We start from the raw sequence: 6,000 nt of genomic DNA on the forward strand, positions 1-6,000 counted from the left end.
AAGATGTATAACTTCTATTATCGACCTTTTAAGTATGAACTCAAATTGATTTTCGATCATAATAGTCTCCTTTCTTAATCTTTTAGTTATTATTTTTTTTTCAAAGTTTCATGGTATGACTCATTATTTTAATATTCTTATAATTTATATAATTTTATATGTTTCCATTGTTCTTTTATAAGGGTCATATAAAATAATTTTGTAAGTCATTCAATACATTATTTCTCTAAGCATTTCCATACCTTTATCGAAATATCATCTGGTTTAACAGTTTTTCCATTAGCATCTCATTTAAAACTTGTTTTACTTCTGAAATTTAAATTTTACGATAAAAATATTAATTTTATGCTCATTTTGTTAGTGTGTATACTAAAAGCTTAGCTTTTGTAAACATTTATTTTGAAATAAAGAATCACATTGGTCAAAAATATCTACATTTGTAGTTGTTCAATTAATTTATATTGTAGATAACATGGTGTGTGGTGTCACACACAGAAGATCATGTTATCAGTTCTTTATAAATTATAAACAGATGCTCACGACTAAGATGGAAAGGAACAAATCGTTGGAATAGTCGTAGTGTAATTAGGTATTAGTTTATCTTGATTAATAAATTACACTAGTACACTCTAAGTGTATTGAGTAGGACCATTTAAGGTAAGTTCTTTTTATACTGACTTAATAAAAGAATAACACCTTAGTTATTATGAAAGTGTGTGCTCTTAATCCTAATATAATAACAAGCACATATATTTAGTATTTATTTCTTTAACTTATCAAAGGGTGAGATTTAGCTTGATAAATCAAAAGGCTCGATAAGTTGGGAAATGATATTATTTATAGTGTGTATTGTTGATTATAGAAGGAAATTGTGTCCTAGTAATCTAGGTTGAGAATGTCCCCAAGAGGAGCTCATAAGGATTGTCATGTTAAACCCTGCAGGTGGACTTAGTCCGACATGACGATAAAGTTGAGTCGTACTACTCTTGGACTAAAGTATTAGTTAAAGCGAGTTGTCAATAACTCAATTAAATTAATGGACATTCGATATCTTAAACATAGGGAGACTAACACACTCATGATAAGAAGGAGCCCATAATCTAATTTGGGATTGGTGCGGTAGTGCAATAATAGCTCTCTAGTGGAATGAGTTGTTATTGATGAACTTGAGTTGTGTGTTCGGGGCGAACACGGGATACTCAAGCTCGTCGGGAGGCCAAAACCAATTTCTCCTCTAGGTCCCTGTCGTAGCCTCATTAATGCCCAAGAGGGGGTCGTCCCAAGGCTTGGTGACCAAGCCAAGGGCCGGCCACAATCTTCTCTAAAGGGGTCAGCCATAAGTCTTGCAAAGGGGGCCGACCACATAATTCAAATTATGAGGAGTGTTTTGAATTTTTAAAATCTTCTCTTTGTAGATATCTACAAGTTTTAAAAGAGAGATTTTAAATTATAAAACTTTCCTTATTTGAATTAGGCCACATGATTTAAAAGAAAGTTTAAAAGTTTTAAAATTTTCCTTTTTTAACCATCCTCATGTTTTTTAAAAGGGGAGTTTTAAATTTGAAACTTTCCTTTTTTGTTACCATGTTAAAAAAAAATTAAATGAGAAGTTTTAAATTTTAAAACTTGTTTTAAAATAAAGAAAACTTTCCTTTTTTAAACATCCACATTAGGAGATTAAAAGAGAGTTTGTAAAATTTTATAAGAGCTTTCCTTCTTTGTTTATAAAATTTTTACAAGATTTTTATTTCCTTCCTCTTAGGGTCGGCCACCCTTGCTTGGTGCCCAAGCAAGGGGCCGGCCAATCAATTGAATCAATCAAAGAGGAGAAAAAGGAATTAAAAAGGAGGAAAGGAAAAACAAGAGGAAGATTTTAATTTTTTATAAAAATCTTTCCTTGTATGCCTTGGGCAAGTATTATAAAGGAAGGGGAGGAGAGGCCTCATGAAACATCAATTCTTATTCTCTTGCTTGTGCTCCCTCTTGTGGCCGAACCTCTCCCCTTGCTTTTCTCCTTGCTCTCTTTTATTTCTTTGTGGTGGTGGTGGCTGGATTTTAGAGGAGGAAGAAGTTTTTGGGTGGTGTTCATCTTGGAGGATCGTCGCCCACACGACGTCTAAGAGGAGGCGAGGAATACGGCAGAAGATCTCGAGATTATTAGCATACAAAGAAAAGGTATAACTAATAATTATTTTCCGCATCATATTAGTTTTTCTTTGTATGAATTCCAAACACAAGAGACATATGATTCTAAAGTTTCAAATTTGTGATTCGAGTTTGTGATTCGAGTTTGTGTTTTTTTTATTTTTCGAATTTGTGATTCGATTGTTCTTTTTGGTTAAACATAGAGTTATATAAGGAAATTAAATATTAGCTTTCCTTAAAAGGCTTTGTCTAGGCGGTGGTGGATGATCTCATACCCAAGAAGGACTAGTGCCTCGCCATGCAGTCCTAGAAGCCAATTTTGGAAATTAATATTTAATTGAATTTATAACATAGGTGGATTTGGATCAATAATGTTAAGCATCGTTTGCGATCCAAATCTAAGCCATTAAGAACATATAAGTTAAATTTGGAATCAATAATGTTAAGTTCTGTTTGCGATTCCTAATTTAATTTCTAAAGAACACAATAGATTGTTTAGGAAAGGTTCGACGCTTGTACAAAATTTTTGTACAATGGAGCCGGTACAATCTTCCTAGGATCAACCAACAATTGGTATCAGAGCTAGGGTTTGCCTCTGTGTGTTTGGTTTTCAGTTTAATTATGCACATGTCATACATAATTTAGGCAGGGTAATAGTAAGATGTGCTAACTCTGTGGTTGCAGGCTCCAACTATTATGGCTTACAGATATTGTGTGTGATTGGACCCTTGGACATGTCAAGGGCATTTTTGTGTGTACATGATTGTATATATTAAATACAGCAGGAGCTGTATTACTTTTAGGATTTTCCATTTTTGTTTCTGTACATTCTTTTGTGGAATATAGGATCGATATAGATAAAATTCTATTTTTATCGCGGATCATATCCTTGCAAGGCGTGGTACTATTGGAGGACCAGAAGCGCAGCGAAAAAAGGAAGCTCGATGGAAAGTCCTGGTCAATGAAGCCAGGCAGTTGGGAAAGTCCTAGTGAGTGAAGCTAGGCAGAGTGAAAGTCCTGATGAGTGAAGCTAGGCAGGTGACAGTCCCGGTGAGTGAAGCCGGGCAGTGGGAAAATCCTGGTGAGTGAAGCCAGGTGAAAGGCTTAGTGAGTGAAGCTAGGTGAAAGTCTTGGTGAGTAAAGCCAGACAGATGGGAAGTCCTAGTGAGTGAAGCTAAGCAGAGTGAAAGTCTTGGTGAGTAAAGTCAGACAGGGGAAAGACCTGGTGAGTGAAACCAGGCATGTGGAAATCTAAGTGGGTCAAGGTTGACTAGACACCTGGTGTTTGGAAGTCCAAGTAGGCCAAAGGATTGACCAGATACTTGGCAAGAGGAAATCCAAATGGGTCAAGGGTGACCAGACATATGGTGGAAGGAAATCCAAGTGGGTCATGGAAGACCGGACACTTAGCACGAGATGGTAAGTCCAAGTGGATCAAGGTTGACCGGACACTTGGCGCGAGGAGAAAAAGTCCAGATGGGTCAAAAGTTGATCAAACACTTAGCGATCGTAAGTCTAATAGGGAGTTGGCATAGAACTAGGAAGTTCGGGCGTAGTAAACTTCTGAAGGTCATAACTTTTGACTCGGATATCGGAATGAGGGGATCTCAGATGCGAAACGAAGCTCATTTCAAGATCTATACATTGTTGTGCTTTCCAATCGATTGGTCAATTAATTTGGGGGGGGGGGTTTCAATCGATTGGTTGACTCGATTTCATGCAGAAATGGTCAGGTCGATTGGGTAATCGATCAAAACTTTCCCAATTGATTGGGAGAGTTTCTGAGCGAACAGTGAGCTTCTGAATCGATCGATTGAAACCTCCAATCGATCAGCCGATCGATTAGGAAGCTGGAAATTGCACAATAAAAGCTAAATCGATCGGACAATCGATTCAGGCGCTTTCCAGAGAGCATAGAGGCGCTCTGGATCAATCAATCGATCGATCCAAAGCCTCCCCAATCGATTGAGAGTCATTCAATCGATTGGGATTCGACCATTGCGCAGGTTATAGCTGTTGGCAAGCGATTTTCTACGCACTTCTTCTGCTTTCTTCTCCACGCGAACACAATGACGATTTCAGAGTTTTTCTCCACTCTCATAGCCAGATCTTGAAACATCTTGGGGACAAATGTAGCCACACTTCCAAGGTTCAAGAGACAATAACAAGCAACAAGTAAGTAAGAAAAAGAAGTTTTTATTTGTATCTCTTGTATTTTCCTCTTACGTGAGTTGTATTTGTTGTGTGGGTTTGTACAAGGCTTCTCCACCTTCGGTAGTTACCGTAAAAGAGTGTTTTTATTAGTGAAGAGTGCTCATGTGTGTAGATCCTTGGATTAGTTACCTCTTCTTGAGGTGAATACCAAGTAAATCCTTATGCTAGCATTGTGTTTTTGGTTCTTGTTCTTTCCGCTGCATATCATCACCAAGAAGCAAGCAACGACGAGCGTGACGAGCTATTCATGTTGGTTGCTACTCGGAAAACCTAATGGTTCCACTATACAAAAATTTTGTACAAAGGTCTGAACCTTTTCCTAGCTACCATGTGTTCTTTTAAATTAAACTTGGATCGCCTGCAGAACTTAACATGTTTGATCTAAAGTTTAATCTATTTGTTCTTTTAGGTTTAGACTTGGATCTCCTGCGGAACTTAACACGTTCGATCCAAATCACCTAGGTTATTAATTCTATTAAATATTAATTTCCAAAATTGGCTTCCAGGACTGAATGGCGAGGCACATGACCTTCTTGGATATGGGAACAACCACCACCGCCTAGACAAAACCTTTTAAGGAAGGCTAATATTTAATTTCCTTAAATAACTTTAGGTCAACCGAAAAGAACAATCAAATCACAAGGAAAAGAAAAACAAAGAACACAACATCGAAAAAAAATTCGAAATACTAGAATCGCATGCCTCTTGTATTTGATATTTTTACATGAAGATAAAATTAGTATGATGCGGAAATAAAATACTAGTATACCTTTTCTTTTGCAAGCAAAAAACCTCTAGGTCTTCTACTGTATTCCTCTTCTAACCTCGGACGTTGTGTGGGCAACGGTCTTCCGAGATGAGAAACCACCAAAGCACCTTCTTCTCCTCCTTGCAAGGTTCGGCCAAATCAAGTGCACCTCCAAGGAAGAAGAGAAACAATCAACCAAGCTCCAAGGGATGAAAGCTTTCTCTCATTCTTCTCCAAGCTAGAAACCGGCCACCACTTAATCTCCAAGAGCAAGGGGAATTTCGGCCACAAAGATGGAGAGAAGAGAAAGAATGAGGCCGGCCACACCAAGGAAGAAAAGAGGGAGAAGAATAATAAAAGTTGTGTGTCATGAAGGCACCCCAACCCCCTCTTTTATAATCCTTAGCTTTGACAAATAAGGAAATTTAATTACAATAAACTTTCCTTAACTTTCCTTGACATGAATTAATTAAGAAAAATTAAACAAAATTTCCTAAACCTTCATGTCATGGCCGGCCACATCAATAAGAGCAAACAAGGCAATTTCAATCAACAATTAAAATTCCTTATTTGTCTTCGAAAATTTAAAAAAAATAAAATTTCCCTTTAAAATCCCTTCATGGTTGATAAAAAGAAATTTCTATAATTTTAATTTTTCAACATGTGAATAATTTACAAAGAAGAAAAATAAAATATCTTTCCAATCTACAAATATAGAAAGAGATCTAATCTCTTTCTTTAATCTTTTGTAGATCCTTTTAAAAGAGATATTTTAATTTTTAATCTCTTCAATAAATTATATTTTTCACATAAGAAAATTTTAAAATTAAAATTCTTTTTAATTTAATGGGGGTCGTCCACCTAAGCTTGGGTTCAAGCTAGGGCCGGCCACC

The sequence above is a fragment of the Zingiber officinale genome, chromosome 6A, assembly GCF_018446385.1.
Source record: "Zingiber officinale cultivar Zhangliang chromosome 6A, Zo_v1.1, whole genome shotgun sequence".
NCBI lineage: Eukaryota > Viridiplantae > Streptophyta > Magnoliopsida > Zingiberales > Zingiberaceae > Zingiber > Zingiber officinale.